This window comes from Schistocerca serialis, unplaced genomic scaffold (genome assembly GCF_023864345.2).
Source record: "Schistocerca serialis cubense isolate TAMUIC-IGC-003099 unplaced genomic scaffold, iqSchSeri2.2 HiC_scaffold_1393, whole genome shotgun sequence".
Taxonomy (NCBI): domain Eukaryota; kingdom Metazoa; phylum Arthropoda; class Insecta; order Orthoptera; family Acrididae; genus Schistocerca; species Schistocerca serialis.
Window position 1 is genome coordinate 26,719,409 of NW_026047617.1, and position 22,013 is coordinate 26,741,421.

Sequence of the window (22,013 nt, forward strand, 5' to 3'; positions counted from 1 at the left end):
GACCCTTGGAGACAAGTCGGCTGGAGGACGATGTATTGAATCTCGACGCAATTTGAGTGTTCCATCGTCATTAGAAGGTCCTGAACGTTACAATAAACTATCATTTTTGCGTCGGATTCGAAAATCTAGACTCACAGGAGACGGACTACATGGAGCCCGAGGCAGCAATATCCCCTTGTAGACTAGTCGGCTGGAGGAAAATGTATTGACTCTCGACGCAAATTGAGTGTTCCTTCGTCATTAGGAGGCCCTGAATGTTACAATTAACTATCAGTTTTTCGTCGGATTCGAAAATCTACACTCACAGGAGAACGACCATAAGGTGCCCGATGCAGCAATATCCCCTTGGAGACAAGTCGGCTGGTGGTCGATGTATTGAATCTCGACGCAATTTGAGTGTTCCATCGCCAATAGGAGGCCCTGAACGTTACAATTAACTATGATTTTTGCGTCGGATTCGAAAACGTAGAATCACCGGAGATGGACCATGTGGTGCACGAGGCAGCGATATCCCCTTGGAGACAAGTCGGCTGGAGGCCGATGTATTGAATCTCGACGCAATTTGAGTGTTCCATCGTCATTAGACGGCCCTGAACGTTACAATTAACTATCATTTTTGCGTCGGATTCGAAAATCTAGACTCACAGGAAAACGACCATAAGGTGCCCGAGAAAGCAATAGACCCTTGGAGACAAGTCGGCTGGAGGCCGATGTATTGAATCTCGACGCAATTTGAGTGTTCCATCGGCATTAGGAGGCCCTGAACGTTACAGTTAACTATCATTTTAGCGTCGGATTCGAAAATCTACTAACAGGAGAAGGATCATATGGTGCACGTGACTGCATTATCCCCTTGGATACAAGTCGACTGGAGGTCGATGTATTGACTCTCGACGCAATTTGAGTGTTTCATCGTCTTTAGGAGTCCCTGAACGTTACAATTAACTATCATTTATGCGTCGGATTCGAAAATCTAGACTCACAGGAGAACGACCATAAGGTGCCCGAGGCAGCAATAGACCCTTGGAGACAAGTCGGCTGGAAACCGATGTATTGATTCTTGATGCTTTTTGAGTGTTCCATCGTCATTAGGAGGCCCTGAACGTTACAATTCACAATCATTTTTGCGTCGGATTCGAAAATCTAGACTCACAGGAGAAGGACCATGTGGTGCCCGAGGCAGCAATAGACCTTTGGAGACAAGTCGGCTGGAGGACGACGTATTGAATCTCGACGCAATTTGAGTGTTCCATCGGCATTAGGAGGTCCTGAACGTTACAATTAACTATCATTTTTGCGTCGGATTCGAAAATCTATACTTACAAGAGAACGACCATAAGGTGCCCGAGGCAGCCATAGACCCTGGGAAACAAGTCGGCTGGAGGCCGATGTATTGAATCTTGACGCAATTTGAGTGTTCCATCGTCATTACGAGGCCCTGAACGTTACAATTAACAATCATTTTAGCGTCGGATTCGAAAATCTACTCACAGGAGAAGTTCATACTGTGCTCGAGACAGCAATATCCCCTTGGAGACAAGTCCGCTGGAGGCCGATGTATTGAATCTCGACGCAATTTGAGTGTTCCATCGTCATTACAAGGCCCTGAACGTTACAACGAACTATCACTTTAGCGTCGGATTCGAAAATCTACTAACAGGAGAAGGACCATATGGTGCACGAGACTACAATATCCCCTTGGATACAAGCCGACTGGAAGTCGATGTATTGACTCTCGACGCAATGTGAGTGTTCCATCGGCATTAGGAGGCCCTGAACGTTACAGTTAACTATCATTTTAGCGTCGGATTCGAAAACCTACTATCAGGAGAAGGATCATATGGTGCACGAGACTGCAATATCCCCTTGGATACAAGTCGACTAGAGGTCGATGTATTGACTCTCGACGCAATTTGAGTGTTCCATCGTCATTAGAAGGCCCTGAACGTTACAATTAACTATCATTTTGACGTTGGATTCAAAAACCTAGAAACACAGGAGAACGACCATAAGGTGCCCGAGGCAGTAATATCCCCATGGAGACAAATCGGCTGGAGGACGATGTATTGAATCTGGACGCAATTTGAGTCTTCTATCGTCATTAGGAGGCGCTGAACGTTACAATTCACTATCATTTTTGCGTCGAATTCGAAAATCTAGACTCACAGGAGAAGGATCATATTGTGCCCGAGACTCCAATATCCCTTTGGATACAAGTCGACTGGAGGACGATGTATTGAATCTCGACGCAATTTGAGAGATCCATCGTCATTAGGAGCCCTGAACGTTACAATTAACTATCATTTTTGCGTCGGATTCGAAAATCTAGACTTACAAGAGAACGACCATGAGGTGCCCGAGGCAGCATTAGACCCTTGGAGACCAGTCGGCTGGAGGACGATGTATTGGATCGCGACGCAATTTGAGTGTTCCATCGTCATTAGGAGGCCCTGAATGTTACAATTAACTATCATTTTTGCGTCGGATTCGATAATCTAAACTCACAGGAGAACGACCATAAGGTGCCCGACGCTGCAACAGGCCCTTGGAGACAAATCGGCTGGAGGACGATGTATTGAATCTCGACGCAATTTGAGTGTCCCATCGTCATAAGGATGCCCTGAACGTTACAATTAACTATCATTTTTGCGTCGGATTCGATAATCTAAACTCACAGGAGAACGACCATAAGGTGCCCGAGGCAGCATTAGACCCTTGGAGACAAGTCTGCTGGAGGCCGATGTACTGAATCTCGACGCAATTTGAGTGTTCCATCGTCATTACAAGGCCCTGAACGTTACAATTCGCTATCATTTTTCGTCGGATTCGAAAATCTAGACTCACAGGAGAACGACCATAAGGTGCCCGAGGCAGCAATATCCCCATGGAGACAAATCGGCTGGAGGACGATCTATTGAATCTCGACGCAATTTGAGTCTTCTATCGTCATTAGGAGGCGCTGAACGTTACAATTCACTATCATTTTTGCGTCGGATTCGAAAATCTAGACTCACAGGAGAAGGATCATATTGTGCCCGAGACTGCAATATCCCCTTGGATACAAGTCGACTGGAGGACGATGTATTGAATCTCGACGCAATTTGAGAGTTCCATCGTCATTAGGAGCCCTGAACGTTACAGTTAACTATCATTTTTGCGTCGGATTCGAAAATCTAGACTTACAAGAGAACGACCATGAGGTGCCCGAGGCAGCATTAGACCCTTGGAGACAAGTCGGCTGGAGGACGATGTATTGGATCGCGACGCAATTTGAGTGTTCCATCGTCATTAGGAGGCCCTGAATGTTACAATTAACTATCAGTTTTTCGTCGGATTCGAAAATCTAGACTCACAGCAGACGGACCATTTGGTGCCCGAGGCAGCAATATCCCCTTGGAGACAAATCGGCTGGAGGACGATGTATTGAATTTCGACGCAATTTGAGAGTTCTATCGTCATCAGGAGGCGCTGAACGTTACTATTCACTATCATTTTTGCGTCGCATTCAAAAATCTAGACTTACAAGAGAACGATCATAAGGTATCCGAGGCAGCATTAGACCCTTGGAGACAAGTCGGATGGAGGACGATGTATTGAATCTCGACGCAATTTGAGTGTCCCATCGTCATTAGGAGGCCCTAAACGTTACAATTAACTATCATTTTTGCGTCGGATTCGATAATCTAAACTCACACGAGAACGACCATAAGGTGCCCGAGGCAGCAACAGACCCTTGGAGACAAGTCGGCTGGAGGCCGATGTATTGAATCTCGACGCAATTTGAGTGTTCCATCGTCATTAGAAGGCCCTGAACGTTACAATTAACTATCATTTTTGCGTCGGATTCGAAAATCTAAACTCACAGGAGAACGACCATAAGTTGCCCGAGGCAGCAATAGACCCTTGGAGACAAGTCGGCTGGAGGCCGATGTATTGAATCTCGACGCAATTTGAGTGTTCCATCGTCATTAGAAGGCCCTGAACATTACTATTAACTATCATTTTTGCGTCGGATTCGAAAATCTAGACTCACATTAGAACGACCATAAGGTGTCCGATTCAGCAATAGACCCTTGGAGACAAGTCGGCTGGAGGCCGATGTATTGAATCTCGACGCAATTTGAGTGTTCCATCGGCATTAGGAGGCCCTGAACGTTACAATTAACTATAATTTTTGCGTCGGATTCGAAAAACTAGACCTACAAGAGAACGACCATAATGTGCCCGAGGCAGCATTATACCCTTGGAAACAAGTCGGCTGGAGGACGATGTATTGAATCTCGACGCAATTTGGGTGTCCCATCGTCATAAGGATGCCCCAAACGTTTCAATTAACTATCATTTTTGCGTCGGATTCGATAATCTAAACTCACAGGAGAACGACCATAAGGTGCCCGAGGCAGCAACAGATCTTGGAGACAAGTCGGCTGGAGACCGTTGTATTGAATCTCGACGCAATTTGAGTGTTCCATCGGCATTAGGAGGCCCTGAACGTTACAGTTAACTATCATTTTAGCGTCTGATTCGAAAATCTACTCACAGGAGAAGTTCATACAGTGCTCGAGACAGCAATATACCCCTTGGAGACAAATGGACTGGAAGCCGATGTATTGAATATCGACGCAATTTGAGTGTTCCATCGTCATTAGGTCGCCCTTAACGTTACAATTAACTATCATTTTTGCGTCGGATTCGATAATCTAAACTCACAGGAGAACGACCATAAGGTGCCCGAGGCTGCATTAGACCCTTGGAGACAAGTCTGCTGGAGGCCGATGTACTGAATCTCGACGCAATTTGAGTGTTCCATCGTCATTACAAGGCCCTAAACGTTACAATTCACTATCATTTTTCGTCGGATTCGAAAATCTAGACTCACAGGAGAACGACCATAAGGTGCCCGAGGCAACAATAGACCCTTGGAGACAAGTCGGCTGGAGGTCGATGTATTGGATCGCGACGCAATTTGAGTGTTCCATCGTCATTACAAGGCCCTGAACGTTAGAATTCACTATCATTTTTGCGTCGGATTCGAAAATCTAGACTCACAGGAGAACGACCATAAGGTGGCCGAGGCAGCAATAGACCATTGGAGACAAGTCGGCTGGAGGACGATGTATTGAATCTCGACGCAATTTGAGAGTTCCATCGTCATTAGGAGGCCCTGAACGTTGCAATTAACTATCATTTTTGCGTCGGATTCGAAAATCTAGACTTACAAGAGAACGACCATAAGGTGCCCGAGGCAGCATTAGACCCTTGGATACAAGTCGACTGGAGGTCGATGTATTGACTCTCGACGCAATTTGAGTGTTCCATCGTCTTTAGGAGTCCCTGAACGTTACAATTAACTATCATTTATGCGTCGGATTCGAAAATCTAGACTCACAGGAGAACGACAATAAGGTGCCCGAGGCAGCAATAGACCCTTGGAAACAAGTCGGCTGGAAACCGATGTATTGATTCTTGACGCAATTTGAGTGTTCCATCGTCATTAGGAGGCACTGAACGTTACAATTAACTATCATTTTTGCGTCGGATTCGAAAATCTACTCACAGGAGAAGTTCATACGGTGCTCGAGACAGCAATATACCCCTTGGAGACAAATCGACTGGAGGCCGATGTATTGAATCTCGACGCAATTTGAGTGTTCCATCGTCATTAGGAGGCCCTAAACGTTACTATTAACTATCGTATTTGCGTCGGATTCGATAATCTAAACTCACAGGAGAACGACCATAAGGTGCCCGAGGCAGCAACAGACCCTTGGAGACAAGTCGGCTGGAGGCCGATGTATTGAATCTCGACGCAATTTGAGTGTTCCATCGGCATTACAAGGCCCTGAACGTTACAATTAACTATCATTTTTGCGTCGGATTCGAATATCTAGACTCACAGGTGAACGACCATATAGTGCACGAGACTGCAATATCCCCTTGGATACAAGTCGACTGGAGGTCGATGTATTGACTCTCGACGCAATTTGAGTGTTCCATCGTCTTGAGGAGTCCCTGAACGTTACAATTAACTATCATTTATACGTCGGATTCGAAAATCTACTCACAGGAGAAGTTCATACGGTGCTCGAGGCAGCAATAGACCCTTGGAGGCAAGTCGGCTGGAGGCCGATTATATTGGATCGCGACGCAATTTGAGTGTTCCATCGTCGTTAGGAGGCCCTGAATGTTACAATTAACTATCAGTTTATCGTCGGATTCGAAAATCTAAACTCACAGGAGAACGACCATAAGGTGCCCGAGGCAGCGATAGCCCCTTGGAGACAAAGTTATGGTCGTTCTCCTGTGAGTCTAGATTTTCGAATCCGACACAAAAATGATAGTTAATTGTAACGTTTAGGGCCTTCTAATGACGATGGGACACTCAAATTGCGTCGAGATTCAATACATCGTCCTCCAGCCGACTTGTCTCCAAGGGTCTAATGCTGCCTCGGGCACCTTATGGTCGTTCTCTTGTAAGTCTAGATTTTCGAATCCGACGCATAAATGATAGTGAATAGTAACGTTCAGCGGCTCCTGATGACGATGGAACACTCAAATTGCGTCGAGATTCAATACATCGGCCTCCAGCCGACTTGTCTCCAAGGGTCTATTGTAGCCTCGGGCACCTTATGGTCGTTCTCCTGTGAGTCTAGATTTTCGAATCCGACGCTAAAATGATAGTTAATTGTAACGTTCAGGGCCTTGTCATGACGATGGAACACTCAAATTGCGTCGAGATTCAATACATCGGCCTCCAGCCGACTTGTCTCCAAGGGACTGTTGCTGCCTCGGGCACCTTATGGTCGTTCTCCTGTGAGTTTAGATTATCGAATCCGACGCAAAAATGATAGTTAATTGCAACGTTTAGTGCCTCCTAATGACGATGGAACACTCAAATTGCGACGAGATTCAATACATCGGCCTCCAGCCGACTTGTCTCCAAGGGTGTGTTGCTACTTCGGGCACCGTATGAACTTCTCCTGTGAGTAGATTATCGAATCCGACGCGAAACTGATAGTTAATTGTAAGGTTTAGGGCCTCCTAATGACGATGGAACACTCAAATTGTGTCGATATTCAATACATCGGCCTCCAGCCGACTTGTCTCCAAGGGTCTGTTGCTGCCTCGGGCACCTTATGGTCGTTCTCCTGTGAGTTTAGATTATCGAATCCGACGCAAAAATGGTAGTTAATTGTAACGTTTAGGGCCTCCTAATGGCGATGGGACACTCAAATTGCGTCGAGATTCAATACATCGTCCTCCAGCCGACTTGTCTCCATGGTGATATTACTGCCTCCGGCCTCTTATGTTCGCTCTCATGTGAGTATAGATTTTCGAATCCGACGCGAAACTGACTGTTAATTGTAACGTTCACTGCTTCCTAATGACGGTGGAACACTCAAATTGCCTCGAGATTCAATACATCGTCCTCCAGCCGACTTGTCTCCAAGGGTCTGGTGCTGCCTCGGGCAACTTATGGTCGTTCTCCTGTGAGTTTAGATTATCGAATCCGACGCAAAAACGATAGTTAATTGTAACGTTTAGGGCCTCCTAATGGCGATGGGACACTCAAATTGCGTCGAGATTCAATACATCGTCCTCCAGCCGATTTGTCTCCATGGGGATATTGCTGCCTCGGGCACCTTATGGTCGTTCTCCTGTGATTCTAGGTTTTTGAATCCAACGTCAAAATGATAGTTAATTGTAACGTTCAGGGCCTTCTAATGACGATGGAACACTCAAATTGCGTCGAGAGTCAATACATCGACCTCTAGTCGACTTGTATCCAAGGGGATATTGCAGTCTCGTGCACCATATGATCCTTCTCCTGATAGTAGATTTTCGAATCCGACGCTAAAATGATAGTTAACTGTAACGTTCAGGGCCTCCTAATGCCGATGGAACACTCACATTGCGTCGAGAGTCAATACATCGACCTCCAGTCGGCTTGTATCCAAGGGGATATTGTAGTCTCGTGCACCATATGATCCTTCTCCTGTTAGTAGATTTTCAAATCCGACGCTAAAGTGATAGTTCGTTGTAACGTTCAGGGCCTTGTAATGACGATGGAACACTCAAATTGCGTCGAGATTCAATACATCGGCCTCCAGCGGACTTGTCTCCAAGGGGATATTGCTGTCTCGAGCACAGTATGAACTTCTCCTGTGAGTAGATTTTCGAATCCGACGCTAAAATGATTGTTAATTGTAACGTTCAGGGCCTCGTAATGACGATGGAACACTCAAATTGCGTCAAGATTCAATACATCGGCCTCCAGCCGACTTGTTTCCCAGGGTCTATGGCTGCCTCGGGCACCTTATGGTCGTTCTCTTGTAAGTATAGATTTTCGAATCCGACGCAAAAATGATAGTTAATTGTAACGTTCAGGACCTCCTAATGCCGATGGAACACTCAAATTGCGTCGAGATTCAATACGTCGTCCTCCAGCCGACTTGTCTCCAAAGGTCTATTGCTACCTCGGGCACCACATGGTCCTTCTCCTGTGAGTCTAGATTTTCGAATCCGACGCAAAAATGATTGTGAATTGTAACGTTCAGGGCCTCCTAATGACGATGGAACACTCAAAAAGCATCAAGAATCAATACATCGGTTTCCAGCCGACTTGTCTCCAAGGGTCTATTGCTGCCTCGGGCACCTTATGGTCGTTCTCCTGTGAGTCTAGATTTTCGAATCCGACGCATAAATGATAGTTAATTGTAACGTTCAGGGACTCCTAAAGACGATGAAACACTCAAATTGCGTCGAGAGTCAATACATCGACCTCCAGTCGACTTGTATCCAAGGGGATAATGCAGTCACGTGCACCATATGATCCTTCTCCTGTTAGTAGATTTTCGAATCCGACGCTAAAATGATAGTTAACTGTAACGTTCAGGGCCTCCTAATGCCGATGGAACACTCAAATTGCGTCGAGATTCTATACATCGGCCTCCAGCCGACTTGTCTCCAAGGGTCTATTGCTTTCTCGGGCACCTTATGGTCGTTTTCCTGTGAGTCTAGATTTTCGAATCCGACGCAAAAATGATAGTTAATTGTAAGATTCAGGGCCGGCTAATGACGATGGAACACTCAAAAAGCATCAAGAATCAATACATCGGCCTCCAGCCGACTTGTCTCCAAGGGGATATCGCTGCCTCGTGCACCACATGGTCCATCTCCGGTGATTCTACGTTTTCGAATCCGACGCAAAAATCATAGTTTATTGTAACGTTCAGGGCCTCCTATTGGCGATGGAACACTCAAATTGCGTCGAGATTCAATACATCGACCACCAGCCGACTTGTCTCCAAGGGGATATTGCTGCATCGGGCACCTTATGGTCGTTCTCCTGTGAGTGTAGATTTTCGAATCCGACGAAAAACTGATAGTTAATTGTAACATTCAGGGCCTCCTAATGACGAAGGAACACTCAATTTGCGTCGAGAGTCAATACATTTTCCTCCAGCCGACTAGTCTACAAGGGGATATTGCTGCCTCGGGCTCCATGTAGTCCGTCTCCTGTGAGTCTAGATTTTCGAATCCGACGCAAAAATGATAGTTTATTGTAACGTTCAGGACCTTCTAATGACGATGGAACACTCAAATTGCGTCGCGATTCAATACATCGGCCTCCAGCCGACTTGTCTCCAAGGGTCTATTTCTGCCTCTGGCACCTTATTGTCGTTCTCCTGTGAGTCTAGATTTTCGAATCCGACGCAAAAATGATAGTTAATTGTAACGATCAGGGCTTTCTAATGACGATGGAACACTCAAATTGCGTCGATATTCAATACATCGTCCTCCAGCCGACTTGTCTCCAAGGGGATATCGCTGCCTCGGGCACCACATGGTCCTTCTCCGGTGATTCTACGTTTTCGAATCCGACGCAAAACTGCTAGTTAATTGTAACGTTCAGGGCCTCCTAAAGACGATGGAACACTCAAATTGCGCCGCGATTCAATACATCGGCCTTCAGCCGACTTGTCTCCAAGGGTCTGTTGCTGCCTCGGGCACCTTATGGTCATTCTCCTGTGAGTTTAGATTATCGAATCCGACGCAAAAATGTTAGTTAATTGTAACGTTTAGGGCCTCCTAATGACGACGGGACACTAAAATCGCGTCGAGATTCAATACATCGACCTCCAGTAGACTTGTATCCAAGGGGATATTACAGTCTCGTGCACCATATGATCCTTCTCCTGTTAGTAGATTTTCGAATCCGACGCTAAAATGATAGTTAAATGTAACGGTCATGGCCTCCTAATGCCGATGGAACACTCAAATTGCGTCGAGAGTCAATACATCGACCTCTAGTTGGCTTGTATCCAAGGGGATATTGCAGTCTCGTGCACCATATGATCCTTCTCCTGTTACTAGATTTTCGAATCCGACGCTAAAATGATAGTTAATTGTAACGTTCAGGGCCTTGTAATGACGATGGAACACTCAAATTGCGTCGAGATTCAATACATCGGCCTCCAGCGGACTTGTCTCCAAGGGGATATTGCTGTCTCGAGCACAGTATGAACTTCTCCTGTGAGTAGATTTTCGAATCCGACGCTAAAATGTTTGTTAATTGTAACGTTCAGGGCTTCCTAATGACGATGGAACACTCAAATTGCGTCAAGAATCAATACATCGGCCTCCAGCCGACATGTCTCCCAGGGTCTATTGCTGCCTCGGGCACCTGATGGTCGTTCCCCTGTAAGTCTAGATTTTCGAATCCGACGCAAAAATGATAGTTCATTGTAACGTTCAGGGCCTTGTAATGACGATGGAACACTCAAATTACGTCGAGATTCAATACATCGGCCTCCAGCCGACTTGTCTCCAAGGGTCTGTTGCTGCCTCGGGCACCTTATGGTCGTTCCCCTGTGAGTTTAGATTATCGAATCCGACGCAAAAATGATAGTTAATTGTAACGTTTAGGGCCACCAAATGACGATGGGACACTCAAATTGCGTCGAGATTCAATACATCGTCCTCCAGCCGACTTGTCTCCATGGGAATATTACTGCCACCGGCACTTATGTTCGCTCTCATGTGTCTAGATTTTCGAATCCGACGCGAAACTGATTGTTAATTGTAACGTTCAGGGCTTTCTAATGACGATGGAACACTCAAATTGCCTCGAGATTCAATACATCGGCATTCAGCCGATTTGTCTCCAAGGGTCTATCGCTGCCTCGGGCACCTTATGGTCGTTCTCCTGTGAATCTAGATTTTCGAATCAGACGCAAAATTGATAGTTAATTGTAACGTTCAGGGCCATGTAATGACGATGGAACACTCAAATTGCGTCGAGATTCAATACATCGGCCTCTAGCCGACTTGTCTCCAAGGGTCTGTTGCTGCTTCGGGCACCTTATGGTCGTTCTCCTGTGAGTTTAGATTCTCGAATCCGACGCAAAAATGGTACTTAATTGTAACGTTTTGGGCCTCCTAATGACGATGGAACACTCAAATTGCGTCGAGAGTCAATACATCGACCTCCAGTCGACTTGTATCCAAGGGGATATTGCAGTCTCGGGCACAATATGATCCTTCTCCTGTGAGTCTAGATTTTCGAATTGTAACGTTGAGCGCCTCCTAATGATAATAGAAGACTAAAATTGCGTCGAGATTCAATACATCGTCCTCCAGCCGACTTGTCTCCAAAGGTCTATTGCTGCCTCGGGCACCACATGGTCCTTCCCCTGTAAGTCTAGATTTTCGAATCCGACGCAAAAATGATAGTGAATTGTAACGCTCAGGGCCTCCTAATGACGATGGAACACTCAAATAGCGTCAAGAATCAATACATCGGTTTCCAGCCGACTTGTCTCCAAGGGTCTATTGCTGCCTCGGGCACCTCATGGTTGTTCTCCTGTGAGTCGAGAATCAATACATCGACCTCTAGTCGACTTGTATCCAAGGGGATATTGCAGTCTCAGGCACAATATGATCCTTCTCCTGTGAGTCTAGATTTTCGAATCCGACGCAAAAATGATAGTGAATTGTAACGTTCAGCGCCTCCTAATGACGATAGAATTGCGTTGAGATTCAATACATCGTCCTCCAGCCGACGTGTCTCCAAAGGTCTATTGCTGCCTCGGGCACCACATGGTCCTTCTCCTGTGAGTCTAGATTTTCGAAACCGACGCAAAAATGATAGTGAATTGTAACGTTCAGCGCCTCCTAATGACGATGGAACACTCAAATAGCGTCAAGAATCAATACATCGGTTTCCAGCCGACTTGTCTCCAAGGGTCTATTGCTGCCTCGGGCACCTGATGGTCGTTCTCCTGTGAGTCTAGATTTTCGAATCCGACGCGTAAATGATAGTTAATTGTAACGTTCAGGGACTCCTAAAGACGATGAAACACTCAAATTGCGTCGAGAGTCAATACATCGACCTCCAGTCGACTTGTATACAAGGGGATATTGCAGTCTCGTGCACCATATGATCCCTCTCCTGTTAGTAGATTTTCAAATCCGACGCTAAAATGATAGTTAACTGTAACTTTCAGGGCCTCCTAATGCCGATGGAACACTCAAATTGCGTCGAGATTCAATACATCGGCCTCCAGCCGACTTGTCTCCAAGGGTCTATTGCTGCCTCGGGCACCTTATGGTCGTTCTCCTGTGAGTCTAGATTTTCGAATCCGACGCAAAAATGATAGTTAATTGTAACGTTCAGGGCCTTCTAATGACGATGGAACACTCAAATTGCGTCGAGATTCAATACATCGGCCTACAGCCGACTTGTCTCCAAGGGGATATCGCTGCCTCGGGCACCACATGGTCCGTCTCCGGTGATTCTACGTTTTCGAATCCGACGCAAAAATCATAGTTAATTGTAACGTTCAGGGCCTCCTATTGGCGATGGAACACTCAAATTGCGTCGAGATTCAATACATCGACCACCAGCCGACTTGTCTACAAGGGGATATTGCTGCCTCGGGCTCCATGTAGTCCGTCTCCTGTGAGTCTAGATTTTCGAATCCGACGCAAAAATGATAGTTTATTGTAACGTTCAGGGTCTTCTAATGACGATGGAACACTCAAATTGCGTCGAGATTCAATACATCGGCCTCCAGCCGACTTGTCTTCAAGGGTCTATTTCTGCCTCGGGCACCTTATGGTCGTTCTCCTGTGAGTCTAGATTTTCGAATCCGACGCAAAAATGATAGTTAATTGTAACGTTCAGGGCCTTCAAATGATAATGGAACACTCAAATTGCGTCGAGATTCAATACATCGGCCTCCAGCCGACTTGTCTCCAAGGGTCTATTTCTGCCTCGGGCACCTTATGGTCGTTCTCCTGTGAGTCTAGATTTTCGAATCCGACGCAAAAATGATAGTTAATTGTAACGTTTAGGGCCTCCTAATGACGACGGGACACTCAAATTGCGTCGAGATTCAATACATCGTCCTCCAGCCGACTTGTCTCCAAGGGTCTTATGCTGCCTCGGGCACCTTATGGTCGTTCTCTTGTAAGTCTAGATTTTCGAATCCGACGCAAAAATGATAGTGAATAGTAACGTACAGCGCCTCCTGATGACGATAGAACTCTCAAATTGAGTCGAGATTCTATACATCGTCCTCCAGCCGATTTGTCTCCAAGGGGATATTGCTGCCTCGGGCACCAAATGGTCCGCCTGTTGTGAGTCTAGATTTTCGATTCCGACGATAAACTGATTGTTAATTGTAACATTCAGGGCCTCCTAATGACGATGGAACACTCAAATTGCGTCGCGATCCAATACATCGTCCTCCAGCCGACTTGTCTCCAAGGGTCTAATGCTGCCTCGGGCACCTTATGGTCGTTCTCTTGTAAGTCTAGATTTTCGAATCCGATGCAAAAATGATAGTTAATTGTAACGTTCAGGGCCTCCTAATGACGATGGAACTCTCAAATTGCGTCGAGATTCAATAAATCGTCCTGCAACCGACTTGTCTCCAAGGGTCTATTGCTGTCTCGGGCACGTTATGGTCGTTCTCCTGTGAGCCTAGATTTTCGAATCCGACGCATAAATGATAGTTGATTGTAACGTTCAGGGACTCCTAAAGACGATGAAACACTCAAATTGCGTCGAGAGTCAATACATCGACCTCCAGTCGACTTGTATGCAAGGGGATATTGCAGTCTCGTGCACCATATGATCCTTCTCCTGTTAGTAGATTTTCGAATCCAACGCTAAAATGATAATTAACTGTAACGTTCAGGGCCTCCTAATGCCGATGGAACACTCAAATTGCGTCGAGATTCAATACATCGGCCTCCAGCCGACTTGTCTCCAAGGGGATATCGCTGCCTCGGGCACCACATGGTCCGTCTCCGGTGATTCTACGTTTTCGAATCCGACGCAAAACTCATAGTTAATTGTAACGTTCAGGGCCTCGTAATGACGATGGAGCACTCAAATTGAGTCGGGATTCAATACATCGACCTCCAGCGGACTTGTCTCCAAGGGTCTATTGCTGCCTCGGGCAACCTTATGGTCGTTCTCCTGTGAGTTTAGATTATCGAATCCGACGCAAAAATGATAGTTAATTGTAACGTTTAGGGCCTCCTAATGACGATGGGACACTCAAATTTGCTTCAAGATTCAATACATCGTCCACCAGCCGACTTGTCTCCATGGGGATATTACTTCCTCCGGCCTCTTATGTTCGCTCTCAAGTGAGTCTAGATTTTCGAATCCGACGCGAAACTGATAGTTAATTGTAACGTTCAGGGCCTCCTATTGGCGATGGAACAGTCAAATTGCGTCGAGATTCAATACATCGACCTCCAGCCGACTTGTCTCCAAGGGTCTATTGCTGCCTCGGGCACCTTATAGTCGTTCTCCTGTGAGTCTAGATTTTCGAATCCGTCGCAAAAATGATAGTTAATTGTTACGTTCAGGGCCTTCTAATGACGATGGAACACTCAAATTGCGTCGAGAATCTATACATCGACCTCCAGTCGACTTGTATCCAAGGGGATATTGCAGTCTCGTGCACCATATGATCCTTCTCCTGTTAGTAGAATTTTGAATCCGCCTTTAAAATATAGTTAACTGTAACGTTCAGGGCCTCCTAATGCCGATGGAACACTCAAATTGCGTCGAGATTCAATACATCGGCCTCCAGCCGACTTGTCTCCAAGGGTCTATTGCTGGCTCGGGCACCTTATGGTCGTTCTCTTGTAAGTCTAGATTTTCGTATCCGACGCAAAAATGATAGTTAATTGTAACGTTCAGGGCCTCCTAATGCCGATGGAACACTCAAATTGCGTCGAGATTCAATACATCGGCCTCCAGCCGACTTGTCTCCAATGGTCTATTGCTGCCTCGGGCACCAAATGGTCGTTTTCCTGTGAGTCTAGATATTCGAATCCGACGCAAAACTCATAGTTAATTGTAACGTTCAGGGCCTCCTATTGGCGATGGAACACTCAAATTGCGTCGAGATTCAATACACCGACCTCCAGCCGACTTGTCACCAAGGGTCTATTGCTGCCTCGGGCACCTTATGGTCGTTCTCCTGTGAGTCTAGATTTTCGAACCGACGCATAAATGTTAGTTAATTGTAACGTTCAGGGACTCCTAAAGACGATGGAACACTCAAATTGCGTCGAGAGTCAATACATCGACCTTCAGTCGACTTGTATCCAAGGGGATATTGCAGTCTCGTGCACCATATGATCCTTCTCCTGTTAGTAGATTTTCGAATACGACGCTAAAATGATAGTTAACTGTAACGTTCAGGGCCTCCTAATACCGATGGAACACTCAAATTGCGTCGAGATTCAATACATCGGCCTCCAGCCGACTTGTCTCCAAGTGTCTATTGCTGCCTCGGGCACCTTATGGTCGTTCCCTTGTAAGTCTAGATTTTCGAATCCGACGCAAAAATGATAGTTAATTGTAACGTTCAGGGCCTCCTAATGCCGATGGAACACTCAAATTGCGTCGAGATCAATAAATCGACCTCCAGCCGACTTGTGTCCAAGGGTCTGTGGCCGCCTCGGGCACCTTATGGTCGTTCTCCTGTGAGTTTAGATTATCGAATCCGACGCAAAACTGATAGTTAACTGTAACGTTTAGGTCCTCCTAATGACGATGGGACACTCAAATTGCGTCGAGATTCAATACATCGTCCTCCAGCCGACTTCTCTCCATGGGGATATTACTGCCTCCGGCCTCTTATGTTAGCTTTCATGTGAGTCTAGATTTTCGAATCCGACGCGAAACTGATTGTGAATTGTAACGTTCAGGGCTTCCTAATGACGATGGAACACTCAAATTGCCTCCAGATTCAATACATCGGCATTCAGCTGATTTGTCTCCAAGGGTCTATTGCTGCCTCGGGCACCGTATGGTCGTTCCCCTGTGAGTCAACATTTTAGAATCCGACGCAAAACTGATAGTTAAAGGTAATGCTCAGGGCCTCTTAATGACGATGGAACACTCAAATTGAGTCGAGATTCAATACATCGACCTCCAGCCGACTTGTCTCCAAGGGGATATTGCTGCCTCGGGCTCCATGTGGTCCGTCTCCTGTGAGTCTAGATTTTCGAATCCGACGCGAAACTAATAGTTAATTGTAAGGTTCAGGGCCTTGTAATGACGATGGAACACTCAAATTACGTCGAGATTCAATACATCGGCCTCCATCCGACTTGTCTCCATGGGTCTATTGCTGCCTCGGGCACCTTATGGTCGTTCTCTTGTAAGTCTAGATTTTCGAATACGACGCAAAAATGATAGTTAATTGTAACGTTCAGGGCCTCCTAATGCCGATGGAACACTCAAATTGCGTCGAGATTCAATACATCGGCCTCCAGCCGACTTGTCTCCAAGGGTCTGTTGCTGCCTCGGGCACCTTATGGTCGTTCTCCTGTGAGTTTAGATTATCGAATCCGACGCAAAATTGATAGTTAATTGCAACGTTTAGGGCCTCCTAATGACGATGGGACACTCAAATTGCGTCGAGATTCAATACATCGTCCTCCAGCCGACTTGTCTCCTTGGGGATGTTACTGCCTCCGGCCTCTTATGTTCGCTCTCATGTGAGTCTAGATTTTCGAATCCGACGCAAAACTGATAGTTAAAGGTAATGCTCAGGGCCTCTTAATGACGATGGAACACTCAAATTGAGTCGAGATTCAATACATCGACCTCCAGCCGAATTGTCTCCAAGGGGATATTGCTGCCTCGGGCTCCATGTGGTCCGTCTCCTGTGAGTCTAAATTTTCGAATCCGACGCGAAACTGATAGTTAATTGTAAGGTTCAGGGCCTTGTAATGACGATGGAACACTCAAATTACGTCGAGATTCAATACATCGGCCTCCAGCCGACTTGTCTCCAAGGGGATATTGCTGCCTCGGGCACCAAATGGTCCGTCTGCTGTGAGTCTAGATTTTCGATTCCGACGAAAAACTGATGGTTAATTGTAACATTCAGGGCCTCCTAATGACGATGGAACACTCAAATTGCGTCGCGATCCAATACATCGTCCTCCAGCCGACTTGTCTCCAAGGGTCTAATGCTGCGTCGGGCACCTTATGGTCGTTCTCCTGTAAGTCTAGATTTTCGAATCCGACGCAAAAATGGTAGTTAATTGTAACGTTGAGGGCCTCCTAATGACGATGGAACTCTCAAATTGCGTCGAGATTCAATAAATCGTCCTGCAACCGACTTGTCTCCAAGGGTCTATTGCTGCCTCGGGCACCTTATGGTCGTTCTCCTGTGAGTCTAGATTTTCGAATCCGACGCGAAACTGATAGTTAACTGTAACGATCAGGGCCTCCTAATGCCGATGGAACACTCAAATTGCGTCGAGATTCAATACCTCGGCCTCCAGCCGACTTGTCTCCAAGGGTCTATTGCTGCCACGGGCTCCTTATGGTCGTTCTCTTGTAAGTCTAGATTTTCGAATCCGACGCACAAATGATAGTTAATTGTAACGTTCAGGGCCTCCAATTGCCGATGGAACACTCAAATTGCGTCGAGATTCAATACATCGGCCTCCAGCCGACTTGTCTCCAAGGGTTCAAATGGTTCAAATGGCTCTGAGCACTATGGGATTCAACTGCTGAGGTCAGTAGTCCCATAGAACTTAGAACTAGTTAAACCTAACTAACCTAAGGACATCACAAACATCCATGTCCGAGGCAGGATTCGAACCTGCGACCGTAGCGGTCTTGCGGTTCCAGACTGCAGCGCCTTTAACCGCATGGCCACTTCGGCCGGCCGGTCTCCAAGCGTCTGTTGCTGCCTCGGGCACCTTATGGTCGTTCTCCTGTGAGTTTAGATTATCGAATCCGACGCAAAAATGATAGTTAAAAGTAACGTTTAGGGCCTCCTAATGACGATGGAACACTCAAATTGCGTCGAGATTCAATACATCGTCCTCCAGCCGACTTGTCTCCAAGGGGATATCGCTGCCTCGGGCACCACATGGTCCTTCTCCGGTGATTCTACGTTTTCGAATCCGACGCAAAACTGCTAGTTAATTGTACCGTTCAGGGCCTCCTAAAGACGATGGAACACTCAAATTGCGTCGAGATTCAATACATCGGCCTCCAGCCGACTTGTCTCCAAGGGTCTGTTGCTGCCTCGGGCACCTTATGGTCGTTCTCCTGTGAGTTTAGATTATCGAATCCGACGCAAAAATGATAGTTAATTGTAACGTTTAGGGCCTCCTGATGACGATGGGACACTCAAATTGCGTCGAGATTCAATACATCGTCCTCCAGCCGACTTGTCTCCAAGGGTCTAATGCTGCCTCGGGCACCTTATGGTCGTTCTCTTGTAAGTCTAGATTTTCGAATCGGACGCAAAAATGATAGTTAATAGTAACGTTCAGGGCCTCCTAATGACGATAGAAGACTCAAATTGCGTCGAGATCCTATACATCGTCCTCCAGCTGATTTGTCTCCAAGGGGATATTGCTGCCTCGGGCACCAAATGGTCCGTCTCCTGTGAGTCTGGATCTTTGAATCCGACGCGAAACTGATAATTAATTGTAACGTTCAGGGCCTCCAAATGACGATGGAACACTCAAATTGCGTCGAGATTCAATACGTCGGCCTCCAGCCGACCTGTCTCCAAGGGTCTATTGCTGCCTCGGGCACCTTATGGTCGTTCTGCTGTGAGTCTAGATTTTCGAATCCGACGCATAAGTGATAGTTCATTGTAACATTCAGGGACTCCTAAAGACGATGGAACACTCAAAATGCGTCGAGAGTCAATACATCGACCTCCAGTCGACTTGTATCCAAGGGGATATTGCAGTCTCGGGCACAATATGATCCTTCTCCTGTGAGTCTAGATTTTCGAATCCGACGCAAAATTGATAGTTAATTGTAACGTTCAGGCCCTCCTAATGCCGATGGAACACTCAAATTGCGTCGAAATTCAATACATCGTCCTCCAGCCGACTTGTCTCCAAGGGTCTATTGCTTCCTCGGGCACCTTATGGTCGTTCTCCTGTGAGTCTAGATTTTCGAATCCGACGCAAAAATGATAGTTAATTGTAACGTTCAGGGCCTTGTAATGACGATGGAACACTCAAATTGCGTCGAGAATCAATACATCGGCCTCCAGCCGACTTGTCTCCAAGGGTCTGTTGCTGCCTCGGGCACCTAATGGTCGTTCTCCTGTGAGTTTAGATTATCGAATCGGACGCAAAAATGATTGTTAATTGTAACGTTTAGGGCCTCCTAATGACGATGGGACACTCAAATTGCAACGAGATTCAATACATCGGACTCCAGCCGACTTGTCTCCAAGGGTCTAATGCTGCCTCGGGCACCTTATGGTCGTTCTCTTGTAAGTCTAGATTTTCGAATCGGACGCAAAAATGATAGTTAATTGTAACGTTCAGGGCCTCCTAATGACGATAGAAGACTCAAATTGCGTCGAGATCCTATACATCGTCCTCCAGCTGATTTGTCTCCAAGGGGATATTGCTGCCTCTGGCACCAAATGGTCCGTCTCCTGTGAGTCTGGATCTTTGAATCCGACGCGAAACTGATAATTAATTGTAACGTTCACGGCCTCCAAATGACGATGGAACACTCAAATTGCGTCGAGATTCAATACGTCGGCCTCCAGCCGACTTGTCTCCAAGGGTCTATTGCTGCCTCGGGCACCTTATGGTCGTTCTGCTGTGAGTCCAGATTTTCGAATCCGACGCATAAGTGATAGTTCATTGTAACATTCAGGGACTCCTAAAGACGATGGAACACTCAAAATGCGTCGAGAGTCAATACATCGACCTCCAGTCGACTTGTATCCAAGGGGATATTGCAGTCTCGGGCACAATATGATCCTTCTCCTGTGAGTCTAGATTTTCGAATCCGACGCAAAATTGATAGTTAATTGTAACGTTCAGGCCCTCCTAATGCCGATGGAACACTCAAATTGCGTCGAAATTCAATACATCGTCCTCCAGCCGACTTGTCTCCAAGGGTCTATTGCTTCCTCGGGCACCTTATGGTCGTTCTCCTGTGAGTCTAGATTTTCGAATCCGACGCAAAAATGATAGTTAATTGTAACCTTCAGGGCCTTGTAATGACGATGGAACACTCAAATTGCGTCGAGATTCAATACATCGGCCTCCAGCCGACTTGTCTCCAAGGGTCTGTTGCTGCCACGGGCACCTTATGGTCGTTCTCTTGTAAGTCTAGATTTTCGAATCCGACGCAAAAATGATAGTTAATTGTAACGTTCAGGGCCTCCTAATGACGATAGAAGACTCAAATTGCGTCGAGATCCAATACATCGTCCTCCAGCTGATTTGTCTCCAAGGGGATATTGCTGCCTCGGGCACCAAATGGTCCGTCTCCTGTGAGTCTGGATCTTTGAATCCTACGCGAAACTGATAATTAATTGTAACGTTCAGGGCCTCCAAATGACGATGGAACACTCAATCTGCGTCGAGATTCAATACATCGGCCTCCAGCCGACTTGTCTCCAAGGGTCTATTGCTGCCTCGGGCACCTTATGGTCGTTCTCCTGTGAGTCTAGATTTTCGAATCCGACGCATAAATGATAGTTAATTGTAACGTTCAGGGACTCCTAAAGACGATGGAACACTCAAATTGCGTCGAGAGTCAATACATCGACCTCCAGTCGACTTGTATCCAAGGGGATATTGCAGTCTCGGGCACAATATGATCCTTCTCCTGTGAGTCTTGATTTTCGAATCCGACGCAAAAATGATAGTTAATTGTAACGTTCAGGGCCTCCTAATGCCGATGGAACACTCAAATTGCGTCGAAATTCAATACATCGTCCTCCAGCCGACTTGTCTCCAAGGGTCTGTTGCTTCCTCGGGCACCTTATGGTCGTTCTCCTGTGAGTCTAGATTTTCGTATCCGACGCAAAAATGATAGTTAATTGTAACGTTCAGGGCCTTGTAATGACGATGGAACACTCAAATTGCGTCGAGAATCAATAAATCGGCCTCCAGCCGACTTGTCTCCAAGGGTCAGTTGCTGCCTCGGGCACCTTATGGTCGTTCTCCTGTGAGTTTAGATTATCGAATCCGACGCAAAAATGATTGTTAATTGTAACGTTTAGGGCCTCCTAATGACGATGGGACACTCAAATTGCAACGAGATTCAATACATCGGACTCCAGCGGACTTGTCTCCAAGGGGATATTGCTGTCTCGAGCACCGTATGAACTTCTCCTGTGAGTAGATTTTCGAATCCGACGCTAAAATGGTTGTTAATTGTAACGTTCAGGGCCTCCTAATGACGATGGAACACTCAAATTGCGTCGAGAGTCAATACATCGACCTCCAGTCGACTTGTATCCAAGGGGATATTGCAGTCTCGTGCACCATATGATCCTTCTCCTGTGAGTTTAGATTATCCAATCCGACGCAAAAATGATAGTTAATTGTAACGTTTAGGGCCTCCTAATGACGATGGGACACTCAAATTGCGTCGAGATACAATACATCGTCCTCCAGCCGACTTGTCTCCAAAGGTCTATTGCTGCCTCGGGCACCTTATGGTCGTTCTCCTGTGA